Below are 15,323 nucleotides of genomic sequence, written 5' to 3'. Positions count from 1 at the left end.
ATAACAAATATTTTTTTGTCTCGTCTAGTTATTGTATCACTAGACTAATCTGTAACAAATGGATATTTTATCAAATGACTAGTTTTTTCAAGACATGTTTCCTATCTTTCTTGGTTCAATGGAAATAAGTTCAATTCAAATTCTTATCTTATAGGGTCATCATATTGTTTTGTATTTTTGAATTAATTATATTCAAGTAATTTATTCATAGGAAAAGATGTGTGTGGTTCATAGTTACACTTGCTCTAATTTTTTCATGAAATATATAAGACAAGTAGGAGCTACCAAAGAATGATGACCAAGGGATTTATTCTTAAGATTCTAGATAGTTATTAAGTTATATAAATCTCTTGTATTAGATTGAAAAAGATGAACAAAAATGAATATTTGGAAGAACATGCCTTATGCCTCAGCAAGAAAGAGAGACAAGAAGGTTTTTAGGCTAGGATGAAAAAAGCTCCAAAAGAGAATATTGAATATTACTTTTGAGCTTTTAGATGTTTGCATATTTCTTTGAATATCATCAAACTATTAGTTTAAATATTTCTTGATTAGATTATATAAATCTTTCTATCAATATTTTCATATTCACATTCTACAATCCACCATCAAAATGAACAAGAGAAGAAAATGATTAATCTCACTGAAATCTTTTCAAGCTATATGGAAAAGTTTGAATGAATGTTTCATGAAAAATAGAGATATGATACATGGTTTAATTGTGTATGAACAAATGGGACATAGCCATGGAATGCAGTACAATGTACAAAACTATAGACCAAATGGTTGCTTACAAAAAGGCTCTAAATATTTGGGAAAATTGGGCAAATTCACAAGTCGATTTCAAGGAATCAATGGTATTTTTTAGTACTGTGGCACCTAGCCATTCAAGGTTGGTCATCTTATATGATATTTATTTCTGGTTTTACTCAACAAGTTTTAAATTTTCATTATCATGCACTATAGTAAATCACACTGCATTGTTCATAGTTATTATTTATTCATGACAAAATTTCTATCATAATTTGATTGCATGAAAATTCTTTCCATGAATGTTGTCCATCAAACACCATGATCTATCATTATAATAAATAAAGTATAACAGTGGACAAAGAGAAAATCATAAAGTATGATTCGTAACATTGGTAGAAATAATTCACACAATCAAGCCCTAAAATGTTTTTCATGATTAATTTCAATTTGAACATCTCCACTTGAACTCCAGTTAACATAATTGGCATGATGATAATATAGGTGTGAGAAAGATACAAAGCCTTTGTAGAGCACATCTACATACAATCCTTCATTACCATTTTAGGTGTCAATACTAAAATAAGTTGTGAACAACACAAGTTTTCCTCTTATTTTGTTGGATATAATAGGAATGCCCCAGCTATGCAAGGATGCACATCCCTCTAAATATGGTGGTGGTAGTGGATCCTTGATAACATTTCCTTCTACCTCTTGGAATGAGTGGTGGGATGGAAGTGTTGACTAGGTTCTTAGAGCCAATATTATTCAATGGTATAAAGTTTGGAAGAAAACTTAGATTGTAGGTGTACATTTTATTTCTTTCTTCTTATGCGATGGTTTAGTTTTAATCCTGAGAAAAGCTGACTAGATACAATTACTATTTCTAAAAGGGCTATGTAGTTGTTCCTAATGCTGATTCCACAATTTCTTCTTCATTTATATGATTAGTTGTATATATTTTTATTGTTGAGGTTTACTTCTATTGATTTTGTCCCCATTTTCTAATTGTTGGCATTTAACTCCATACATATAATATATCCTTTCTATTGAAGTGTTGCAACTCTTATATATCCAACAAATGTTTCTCTTTATTCTTAAGAGATATTACCCCATCTCATTATTGCTTAGATAACAGATTCTAATATATTTATGATCATTACCTATGATCAACGTAGTGCAATAATGTATTATAATCTTTGCACTTCACTAATTTTTCAACAATGTTTCATCTTGTTGAGTTTTCACCTCATGGTCCCCTGTACCCACTTTTTTTCTCATGCCATTAGCGTATTCAATTAGTATTATATAAAAAAAAAAGTTATACCTAAGGTATCTCCTATGCTTGTTATACCATATCACCATCTTGTTGGAAATCTGATTGAAAAGATCATTGTTGAAGGTCAAAGAGGGAGATTGGTTGATAAAGAATGTTTTCAATCATTGTTTTGTCATTGATGTCAAACCTACTATTTGTAAGAATGACAATTTCTTATAAGATCCAAGTACTATCACTTAGTTGATTGATGAAGAGGATTTGATCAACAAGATGTAACAAAAGCACCTAAGGGAAAGGTTGAGTTATGATTCTATAATGAAGTGCAAGGATCAGTTAAGACAATGGTTAAATGATGTATTCATAACATACTCAAAGATATAGAGGTTGGCCACACTTAGAAACATTATAAGTATAAGTTAGAACAAGGTTGAATGCAAAGCTTAAACTAAGTTCATCAATGGGTGTCGAGCAAGCTAGTAGAAGCCTAGCAAATTTTTACTTCGAGCCGAGCAAAAGGAAAATCTAGTGTGTGTCGAGTGAAGGTCAAGTGTTGAGAAAAGTAATAGGTGCCAAGCATCAAAAAATCCTATTTGGTGTCGAGTGAACTTCAGGTGCCAACCATCAGTAAAAATGTAGTTGATGCCGAGTAACATAGTATGTACCGAGGTCCAGTATTTCAATAGTGTCGAGCTGCTGCATTATTGAAAGTGATAAAGATTTGCCAAATTTGAGCTGACAAAGTTGTTACCTTGAATTTTGTGAACCAGGTTGAGGATAAGGATGATGAGTTGGTGGCACAGAATTCTATGTAAACCATTTTTGAGTGAATTCAAGAGGATTCTTCATGATGTTTCTAGAAGAAACATAATATGGGTTAGATTCAATGAATCCTACCTAATCCATACAAATTGAAATTAAAGGAGGGAAGAATCAAGTAGAAAAGGAACTCCAAGACTTCTATTTAAGGAGTCACAAACCAAGAAGCAAGAGCTAGTGGAGTGCCAAATTGCAAAGTGGTTAGAAGGGTGTCAAGGAGAAGGCATCTAGGAGAAGGAAGAACAAAGCACAGAGACTATGCTTCAACAAGTGGTCAAGAAGAGAGGATTGCACTAGTATAGTGAGCATGAAGACTCATGGAGACCAAGCTTGAAAGGAGGGAAAGTTGTCAGAGTTGCAGAGACTGAAAGCCAGGCAATGTTATGAGCTAAGAAGTGATCTGAGATCTGCAAGTTGAGTTGTATTATGTAATTAGGTCTAAAATCCTTATTGTTACTCTCTAGCAATTGTATCAGTTAGGGTAGAAGAAAATCCTACTGACTTAGGTTGGTTTAATAGCCATTTGTAAATCCTTTAATAGGGTGGCATTCCAGGTGAATGTTTTAAAGTCCTTTAACTAGGCCCACTTCTAATAGGGTGGTTAAATCCTTTAACTAGGTCACATTTAATAGTGTGTTGTAAGCCTTTAACAAGGTAGGCCTCTCATAGGGAATCACTTCAGAAGAGTGAGACTTGAGTAGCATGTTACTAGTGGTTTTTTCACAAATTGGGTTTCCACATAAATCACTGTGTTATGTGTTGATTTGCTTATGTGTTATGCTTGCATGTTGATTTACAGTAACTTGTTGATTAGGAAAGTTAAAGCTTGGATGAATGAATGGTTGAATAGGCACAGTACACTTAGTAAAAGGTTGAATTGGACATGTTGGACCTTGAATAACTGATTCACCCCCCCTCCTCGGTTATTCTAAATTATTTCTAACAATTGGTATTAGAGCCATCTACTGATTTAGTTTCAAGGTACTAGAAACAGGAAGATCAAGATGTCCAAGAGAGAAGTTCTCAAGCTCAACAAAGACAAATTCATTGCATGGAAAAGTCTGATGAAATTGCACCTTGGATCAATAGGTGATTATGCAAAAACCTCAATTGGAACAGAACATGTAGACCCAACTGGACCTCTTATTGCAGGTGATTTGAACAAAAGGAAGGAGCACAATCAGGCAATGTTGGAGATTACCTCTAGACTTAGTTATGCTGAATTTGATGACATCAAAGGATGTAATACTGAATTCAAGATGTGGAAAGCCCTATCAAATATCTATGGAGGAGATCAGAATGTTCAGAGAGAAAAGAGAGAAAGCCTTAGAGGAAGGTTTGATGACATGAAAATGGAGGAAGGTGAGAATGCTGCTTAATATGGATCCAAAATGAAAGAAGTGGTAAGTGCAATAATAAGTCTACGTGGTCAATTGGAAGAAGAGATTGTCAACAAAAAATACTTGATAACTCTACTTCCTATATATACTATTAGAGTTTCAGCCATCCAAGAGCTAAGGTATGTACAAGGAAACACACTAACCTTTGAAGGAATTGTAGGAAGACTTACTACATTTGAATTGTCCAACTTTGACAACTATAGACCTGAGAACCTTGAATTTCTTTTCAAGGCCAAGATTACATTGAAGGACACTAAGGAGGTGACATCAAACAAGAAGAGAAGAAAAGAAAAACATGCATCTAGTGATAGCAGCACAGATGAAGAAGATGTGGAACAGTTGGAAGCACTACTGGCTAGAAGATTCCATAGAGGCAAAGGTAAATTCAAAGGTAAGCTCTCTATCATATGTTTCAATTGCAATGAAGTAGGTCATATTGCTGCAAGGTGTACACAGAAGAAGAGTTACAAAGAAGGAAACAAGTACAAGAACAAAAGAGAAGATGATAGCAAAGATTACAAGGACAAAGGAAAAAGATGCTACATTATTGAAGAAGATTTTGATGAGAATGATGATGAAGTAGTATATGTAGCCATGAAGGATGAATCAAATGAAGATGAAGCTACAACACTGGTGACTTGTGTAAACATGAATGAAAAGTAGATCATAGATAGTGGTTGCCCACATCACATGATAGGAGATAAAAGTAAGTTCATTACCTTTACTCAATATGATGGAAATAGTGTTAGATTTGGTAATGATGCTCCATGTCAAATCAAAAGAAAAGGCTCAATTAAACTTACAAAGAAAATTTCATGTGATAATGCATACTATGTTGAAGGATTGAACTACAATTTGTTGAGTGTATCACAGTTAGGCAATGTAGGTTGCAAAGTAGAATTTGGAAACAAATCTACCAAGATCTATGACACTGATGAAAATCTGAGAGGAAAAGGTGAACAAACCAGGAGTAACTTGTTTTACCTAGATATGGAAGATGCAACCTATCTTGTTGTTAGATTTGATGATGTGTGGTTATGGCATAAAAGGTTGTGTCATGTTAACTTTGACAATCTGATTAACATCAGCAAAAAGAATAAAGTTAGAGGTTTTTCTAAACTGAAGAAGCCTAAAAATACAATGTGCAAACAATGTCAGCTAGGGAAGATGACTAAATCTTGTTTCAAAAGCAAAACATACACTTCCATAGAAGTACTAGGGTTAGTCCATACAGACTTGTGTGGTCCAATAGAAGTGCAAAGTTACCTAGGAGACAAATACATAATGCTATTTGTAGATGACTATTCCAGGATGATGATTGCTATGTTCATAAAGCAAAAATCTGATGCATTTCAAATGTTCAAGTGGTATTTGGCCAGAGTTGAGAAGAAAATAGGTAAGAGTCTAAAATGCCTAAGATTAGACAGAGGAGGAGAGTTTACATCAAAGGAATTTGAGATATTCTACAATGAAAAAGGTATCAAAAGGCAAACATCAGCACCAAGAATAGAATGATATTGCTAAAAGAAGGAACACATCAGTGATAGATTGTGCTAGAACTTTGATAATGGAGAAAAATGTTTCTCTGAAGTACTGGAGAGAAGTTGTAAGCACTGTTGTTTACACTCTAAATAGAGTCCAGGTCAAGAAAGGTACAAATGCAACACCTTTTGAACTATGGTATTGTCACTCACCCAATGTAAAACATTTCAAAGTCTTTGGTTGTAAATGCTATATTCCTAAAGATACTGGAAATGGCAAGCTTGATGCAAAAAGTGATGAAGGTGCATTCCTTGGATACTCCACTAGAAGCAAAGCATATAAGTGTTTGAATACTAACACTAACAAGATTGTGGATAGTGAAAATGTAAATTTTGATGAGCATGCAGAAGTTCAAGTTGATGAGTCCAAGAAATTAGAGGAATATAGATCATTTGTATACTTCTATGAAGGAATGACTATTGAAGACAATGTTGCAAGTCAAGTTGAGAATTAGCAAAAAATCTCAGTATTAGTTGAGTCACAGCCAGCGAATGTCGAGCTGCATTCAGAAGCCAAGTTGTAGAATGAAGAAAATGCACATTCTGACTCTAAAAATAGTATACATGAAAGAAATGATGAAGCACCAGATGAAGAAGAACATAATAACTCTGAAGCTAAAGGATCAAACATGGAAAGAAGGATAGAACCAAGGTTAGCCAAGTATGTGAGAAGACATCACCCTGTAGATCAAATTATTGGTGACAAGGATGCAAGACCAATGATAAGGAATAGACTAAGGAATGAATCATGTCTGCTAAGCAAGGTTGAGCCCAAAATAGTGAAAGATGCACTACAAGATGATGATTGGTATAAAGCTATGGAAGAGGAGATAGATCAGATTGAGAAGAACAAAACCTAGACCCTAGTTCCTAGACCAGCTGATAAGAATGTAATTGGTATCAAATGGGTATTTAGGAACAAACCTGATGAGAATGGTGAGATAAAAAGAAACAAAGCTATATTAGTTTTCAAAGGCTATGCACAAGAAGAAGGACTGGATTATGGAGAAACATTTGCTCCTATTGCAAGAATGGAAGGAGTAAGAACATTGCTTGCATATGTTTCTTACAAAGGTTTCAAAGTCTACCAAATGGATGTAAAGTCTACCTTTCTGAATGGTGTACTGGAAGAGGAAGTCTACATAGAAAAACCTAAGGGATTTGTTGATGACAACAACAAGGATATGGTTTGCAAACTACATAAAGAACTTTATGGTTTGAAACAATTGCCAAGAGCATGGTATGAAAGACTACACAAATATCTTCTGAAGATAGGATTTTAGAGAATAGATGATGACAAGAACTTGTACATCAAGGTAGAAAAAGGTAAAGATATTTTGATATCTAAAACCTTTGTTGATGATATAATATTTGGAGGAAAAGATGTTCTATGCAAAGATTTTGCTGATCAAATGAAGCATGAATTTGAGATGTCAATGTTTGGAGAAATCAAATTCTTTGTTGGATTACAAGTACATCAATTGAAGCATGGCATATTTGTGACCCAATCAAAATACATCAAGAAGATACTCAAAATATTTGGATTGGAAAACTCAAAACTAGTTAGCACACCAATGGCAATAGGACATAAGTTATCAAAGAATGATGAGTCAGCTGAAGTGAATCAGACATTGTATAGATCAATGATTGGAAAGTTACAATATGTTGTAGATAGTAGACCAGAAATTACATTAGTTGTTGGAATAGTGGCAATATTTTATACAAATCCAAGAGAAAATCATCTCATCGCAGTAAAGAGAATACTGAGGTACCTAAAAGGAACTGATGACTTTGGTTTGTACTACAAGAAAAGTGAAAAGTTTGAGCTAAGATCCTACATTGATGTAGATTGAGGATGTAATATTGATGACAGAAAAAGCACCAGTGGAGGAGAACATTTCTTGGGAAAAAGATTGATTACATTGACCAACAAAAAGAAAAGTTGTACCTCACAGTCCACTACACCAATATTGCATGGATCAAACATTTGTTGCAATGTATGAAGGAAGAGGTAAAAGAGCCTGTGATACTTTATTGTGATTATACAAGTACTATCAACATATTAAAGAATCCAGTAATGCATGCCAAAACCAAGCACATTGCAATCAAGTATCACTATGTAAAAGAGTTGGTGGAAGATAAGCAAGTGAAGATGGAATATGTTAGCTCAAAGGAACAGACTGCTGACATCTTCACAAAAGCATTACCTAAAGATTCTTTTGAGTATCTTAGAGTTAAGTTAGGGGTGATACCCCTAACCAAGGGTACTTAAGAAAGAGCAAGATTGTCCTGCATCAAATGAGTTGATTGTTGAGATATTACACATTGATGCAAAGGATGTTTACTTTAGGATTCATGCCTGAAGTAATTGAAGTGATGAAGTTCCAAATCAGTCACAAGCAAGGTGAAAGGAAGAAATTGAGAGAACCTGCAAAAGCCACACTTACATATTAAGATGCTGAAACAGTATGTCTTTGGCATTGTTGTCAAAGAGGGAGAAATGTCAAGAAACTGATCAACAAATGATGAGTAGATAAAGAATGAAGAAAGAGGGAGAAAATGTAGAAATTGATCAAATGAAGATTGAGGGAGAAGATGAAGAAACTGATCAGAACATAAATAGTAGAAGATGAGCAATGCATACAGAGGGAGAGAAGAAAAGAAAGAGGATACAATAGCTAAGAGGGAGAAATAGAAATGAAGCAATCAGGATACTAGATCAAAATAAGGAGATGTGAAAACTGATGGTAACACAATTACTTTTTGGCATTTGACTTACTGTTCTAACCTAGTTAGCATGTTGATAATTTGGTTGAATAGTTTAGTCTAATGGTTGATCAGTTTGGTTTGCCATCAATGCCAAAGAGGGAGATTATTGTAAATTTAATTGAAAAGATCATTGTTGAAGGTCAAAGAGGGAGATTGGTTGATAAAGAATGTTTTCAATCATTGTTTTGTCATTGATGTCAAACCTGCTATTTGTAGGAATGACAATTGCTTATAAGATCCAAGTACTATCACTTAGTTGATTGATGAAGAGGATTTGATCAACAAGATGTAACAAAAGCACCTAAGGGAAAGGTTGAGTTATGATTCTATAATGAAGTGCAAGGATCAGTTAAGACAATGGTTAAATGATGTATTGATAACCGTTACCTATTTTTTGCCCCCCGCCAAAATTTGAATTTAAATACTTGAGCGCACCCAATGGTCACTCCCCATCTTTAGTATTATTTAAATGCCCTGGAAATACAAAATAAAATGATTAAACCTTATGATATTTCTTTCCACTGGCCTGCAACGTTCTACACCCCGAGTCTCCCCTTTTCCTTTTTGTTTCTCACTGCACGATCCCTGAAAGATCTATGGTGGTCGCTATCTCGCTATGAAAAGATGCAAGTGTTTTACGCTTAGTGACATAGAAACTATCGCTAAGTTGAAAGGTGGTGCTGTCAAATGGACCTATGGTTTTATTATTATATCAGAAGCATTAATGAGTTTTGGCCCCTAATTAAGCATAGTCACCGAAGGTCGCTATGTCACTATTAGGAAATTTGTGTTTCTCGCCGTTAGCGACATAGTGCCTTGACAGAAAGTAATCCTACAGAAACTTTTTCAGAAGATGGGTCCCAGACAATGCTCCATCAGATATTAGTTATAAATTTTTGGCACACGATGGCATCTAGTGGGATACACATATACATCGAGAAAAGTGACAGCACCGGAGGTCGCTATATCACCATCGAGAAACTTGTTCTTCTTGTCGTTAGCGACATAGCACCCAGCTGGGAAATAAACACGTGGTGGGACCCAAGCAATGTGGTAATATGGCCAAGTTTTTTTAAAATATGAATTTATATACCAGTGGTGCAGGGTTTTCTCATGTCATCGATAACTGGACCCACACCCCCATGCATAGAACATGTCAATGATTCTGATCGTTAGATCGATCTCAAATCTATGATGGTCGTTATCTCGCTATGGTGAGTTGCACGAAGGTTATGAATAGCGACATAGAGACAAGGGGCCCACAGTATTTCTCATTAGTAATGCATCAAATGTCTTCCACACGATCAATGCAGAATCAACAGTTCTTGCTATCTCACTATGGAAAGTTGCAAGTTGTTTAGTCTATGCGACATAGCAAGTATGGGACCCACCACTTCTTCAGGGTACTTTGTGTAGTTTCTCTACCTTTGATTTGGTCTTAGATCTATAGTCGTCGCTATCTCACTATGGCAAGGTGCTCACTTTTAATGTATAGCGAGATAGCAATTCAGCGACACATGTCCTTGTAGGCCCAGGGAGATAACATTGCGGTTAGCGTTGGCAGTGAAGACTGACAGTTATGTGATATCGCGGTCAGGGAGTTGCAAGGTGGCTTAGTTAGTTGGTCAACTGTGTGGAGACCTTGCAAGGTGGTGGAAAAATAAAAGGCTATCAACCCACGTGGCCCATTCTAGTTGTAGTATTCTGTTGACTGGCTGACTTTGCTGATTCATGAGCCAGAAACGAAGGAGATCAAATTTTCCTACGCGATCTGATCCATGTGATCAATGCCAACCACTCTTGGATGAATGTTGAACTTAGTGAGTGAAGGAGAACACTCCACCACCCTAATTTATCTATCTAGTTGGCCAGAATGGTTTAATGGTGCCATTCCTATCAGGTCTCTATTTCAACAAATAACAGGTTTCATTGTATCTAAATCTATACCTAGATCAGATTTTCTCTAGATCCTTATCGAGACTTAATGGCAGTGGTTGTGGAATAAATTCATTTAGAGAATATCTTAGTTATGCCTAAGCTATAAAGGCAATTTTTATAGATTTTATTTTGGTCAACTCTTCTTTGACTTCTCTGATATTGCTCTGCGATTTCATTGTAAATTCTCTTTGCCTCTGAACTGTATGACATTCTTATCTCCTTCAGCCATTGATGTAAAGTGCAAGAACTATTTTCCTCTCATTGGTGTATTGTAGAGATCTGCAATCTTGCATGATTATATCTCTTTCAGCCTATGAATGGTATATAAGTGAATCCTCTCTTTCCTTGTGTCATTCATTTGGGTTTTCTGATCTACATGTGATTGTTAGATTAAAGAAAGTTTGGATGTGTATATCTTTTGGTGTCATGATGGTTCAATAATGCATGTATGGGCAGAGATTGGTTTGAACACTCTATTTTGGTGCATCACCCCCTTAGGTTAGAGTAGGTAGATTTAATTTCATGCATTCCTTCTCCCTTTTCCTCTCCAAGAGTAGTTAGGTGCACCTTGATAGTAAATGAAGCCAGCCTTCTTCGGGGACTCAACCTCACAATTCAAGTCCCACATCTTGGAGGTTGTTTCCATGTTTCACAAGGTTTCCCTTAGGTAAAAACTTTGGACAAGGGTGCAAACCTTTGTGACAACAGTTTTTGGCACGCCCGGTGGGACAAAGAAGATTCAACTATATAAGTCCACTAGTTAGCCAGTTGATCCTGATACGCTAAGAATTTGGGTGTTATTCTTAGTGACACTAGCCTTTGGATGCATCCAATTAAACACCATGGTGACTCTAGTGCAAATCTACTAGTTTCAAGCAGAAATAGTGGTAGTATGTAAAGATCGTCTTTGATCTTTTGTGATTTTCAAGTTTTCTATGAGATTGCAACATTTTATGAAACTTTGTCCATGGATACAATTCATAGAAATAGTTATTATTTCCCCCCCCCCCCCATATCATGAAAATTTTATTCCTCAACCTTCATATTGCCAATTTCAATCTCAACCCCAGGTTGCTTATAGCCAAGTTGCTCAAAACTATTACTCTCTTCCTACATCTACTCCACCAGTCCCAACATCCTCATATGAGAAGCTTAATTAAAGATATGATGTTGGATCTCTAGAGGTAGATTGACTAAAAACTCCAGGAAGGGAATATGAGAATAGACCACAAGTTGTGTGAACAAGATGAGTTGTTGCTGAACCTTGATAGGCATCTTGATGAAGTTGCAAGGCAACAAGAACTTGAGAGACAACAGGAGGAGATGGTCTACCAAGCCTATCTCCAACAAGAAGAAGAAGAGAGTGAGAGATAGAGACATTTTGAGGAGAACCTTACAAGGCAAGTTGTTGTAGCAAGAGAGGACGAAATGAGGCTCCAATCAGCTCATTTTCAAGCCAAGGAAGTAGATGCCCCCCCCTTTTCCGAAATATGTCATCCCAAGCTTTAAGAAGCCCCCTCCCTCACAAGAGCTTGCTATTGTAGCCCATCCACCCCCTGCAAGAGAGAGTTGGACTAGTTATGAACCCCATGGACCTATCACTATTTCCCTATCTCCAGGTGGGCCGGTTGTATGGACTCTTGATGGTCCAAATATGGAGTTTTGGGAGAATGAATCCAAACCCACAAAGATTCCATGTGAGGAGTTGCAGTCTGCTGAGGAGAACAAAGAGGAGGCTATTGAGCCAAAGGAAGAGGACCCGATCCTCTTATTTGAATAGCTTCCCTCTTTTGTTGAGGAAGAGGAAGAAGACAATAGGGTTGTTCCTCCCCTTGAGGAACAAGTCATGGCTTTTGAGCCCTTGCTAGTGAATGAGGATCTACTGCTAGAGAAGGAAGAGTATCATTTGCTACAATAGACAACCCTCTATGATGTGGAGGATGGACAAGAAAGCCTCAAGGGTAGCTTTGTCTTTGAGGTGGAATATGCTAACCTGCATGGGGTTGCCCCCCAACCTATGCATGTCTTTGCAACTATAATAGAGGAGATCAATGATGAGGATGACCTTTTTGATGAATTGGATGATATCTGCTCTTCCATAGATATTGAATCAGTATCTCCTATATATGAGGAGCATGTTCCACAATAGCAACAAGTGGAAGGTCCCACCATACTAGTAGATCCAAAGGAAGTGGTTCATGGGCAACATGAACAAGATGTAGAAAAAAGTTGTCTACAACAAAAGGAGGATTCATTTCTGAACCAGTTGAAGACTACCATTGCAGAGCATAGTCAAGTGGTCAAGGATGATTCCTTTGGCCCTACACCATCAAGAGGATGCCCCATAAGGTATTTAGCTCTACAAAAAATCAACAAGTTGCCCCCAGTCATGCTCACTCCAGAGCATGAGAAAGATTATCACAAAGAGGAGCAGGTATGTTTTGCTCCATAAGGCAACACCCTAGTGTTGGAAATCTTCACTATTTTCAACATTGGGAAGGAAGTGTTCCATGCAGCAATATGCTTGTCATACTTGCTTATTCATCTAACTTCCATTATGCATGGAATAAGAAACTAGTTGATAAGGAAAGGCGGCTATTTCAACAAACCAGTCAATGGGTTTGTTTGACCCCTCTCTTTGTAAATATTTGTATATATTAGAGTAGTTTTCTTTCTGTTGGTTTCTTGCTTTGCAAGAAGTGCATGAGCACAAGTTTCTCTTTGTGAGATAGCCAGTTTTTTGAAGTTTTGAAGGTTGCAGAAGGTTTTTTGGTCTCTAGTTCCAGTTGCCGAGGGTAGGTTTTCCAAGGTTTTGTTCTCATAGAGGTAGGGTTAGGGTTTCACAGTGCACTGATCCAAATATTTTGCAACTCTATAGCCTAATGGATGCATAAGGTCACTGGTCACATGCATAGCTAGCCTGCGTCCCCTCTAACTTGCCAGAAATGTTACCTATTTTTTGCCCCCTGCCAAAATTTGAATTTAAATACTTGAGCCCACCCAACGGTCACTCCCCATCTTTAGTATTATTTAAATGCCCTGGAAATACAAAATAAAATGATTAAACCTTATGATATTTCTTTCTGCTAGCCTGCAACTTTTTGCACCTTGAGTCTCCCCTTTTCCTTTTTGTTTCTCACCGCTCGATCCCTAAAATATCTATGGTGGTCGCTATCTCGCTATGAAAAGATGCAAATGTTTTACCCTTAGTGACATAGCGATTGCTGCTAAGTTGAAAGGTGTTTGTTTCAAATGGACGTGCGATTTTATTGTTATGTCAGAAGCATTAATGAGTTTTGGCCTTGAATTAAGCAGTCACCAAAGGTCGCTATGTCACTATCAAAAAATTTGTGTTTCTCGCTATTAGTGACATAGTGCCTTGATGGAAAGTAATCCTGCGGAAACTTTTTCAAAAGATGGGTCCCAGACAATGCTCCATCAGATATTAGTTATAAAGTTTTGGCACACGATGGCATCTAGTGGGATACACATATACACTGGGAAAAGTGATGGCACCGGAGGTCTCTATGTCGCTATCGAGAAACTTGTTCTTCTCATCGTTATCGACATAGCGCCCAGCCTGGAAATAAACAAGTGGTGGGACCTAAGCAGTGTGGTAATATGGCTAGGTTTTTTTAAAATATGAATTTATATGTCAGTGGTGTAGGGTTTTCTCATGTCATCAATAACTGGACCCACACCCCCATACATAGAACATGTCAATGATTCTGATTGTTAGATCAATCTCAAATCTATGATCGTCATTATCTCGCTATGGTGAGTTGCATGAAGGTTACGAATAGTGACATAGCGACATAGGGCCCACCATATTTCTCTTCAGTAATGCATCAAATGTCTTCCACATGATCAATGCAGAATGAACAGTCCTCTCTATCTCGCTATGGATTGTTGCAAGTGGTTTAGTCTATGAGACATAGCAAGTATGGGACCCACCACTTCTTCAGGGTACTTTGTGCAGTTTCTCTACCTTTGATTTGGTCTTAGATCTACGATCATTGCTATCTCACTATGGAAAGGTGCTCACTTTTTATGTATAGCTAGATAGCAATTCAGTGACACATGTCCTTGCGGGCCCGGGGAGATAACGTTGTAGTTAGTGTTGGTGGTGACGACTAATAGTTATGTGATATCGTGGTCAAGGAGTTGCAAGGTGGCTCAGTTAGTTGGTCAACCATGTGGAGACCTTGCGAGGTGGTCTAAAAATAAAAGCGTATTGGTCCACGTGGCCCATTTTGGTTGCAGTATTCTATTGACTGGCTGACTTTGCTTATTCATGAGCCAGAAACGAAGGAGATCAAATTTTCTTGCTCGATTTGATCCTTGTGATCAATGCCAACCACTCTTGGATGAATGCTGAACTCAGTGAACAAAGGAGAGCACTCCACTGCCCTATTTTATCTATCTACTTGGTCAAAATGGTTTAATGGCGCTATTCTTGTTAGGTCTTTATTTCAACAAATATTAGGTTTCATTGTATCTGAATCTATACCCAAATCAGATTTTCTCCAGATCCTTATCGAAACTTAATGGTAGTGGTTGTGGAGTAAGTTTAGTTAGAGAATATCTCAGTTATGCCTGAGCTATAAAGGCAATTTTTGTAGATTTTATTTTGGTCGACTCTTCTCTAACTTCTCTAATATTGCTCTATAATTTCACTATAAATTCCCTTTACTTCTGGACTGTATGAAATTCTTATCTCCTTTAGCCATTGATGTAAAGTGCAAGAACTATTTGCCTCTCATTGGTGTGTTGTAGAGATCTACAATCTTGCATGACTGTATCTCTTTCAGCCTATGAATGGTATATAAG

This window comes from Cupressus sempervirens, chromosome 5 (genome assembly GCF_028749045.1).
Source record: "Cupressus sempervirens isolate cs-2001-9-10 chromosome 5, ASM2874904v1, whole genome shotgun sequence".
NCBI lineage: Eukaryota > Viridiplantae > Streptophyta > Pinopsida > Cupressales > Cupressaceae > Cupressus > Cupressus sempervirens.
The sequence above is the reverse complement of the archived record's forward strand: the minus strand, read 5'-3'. Positions refer to the sequence as shown.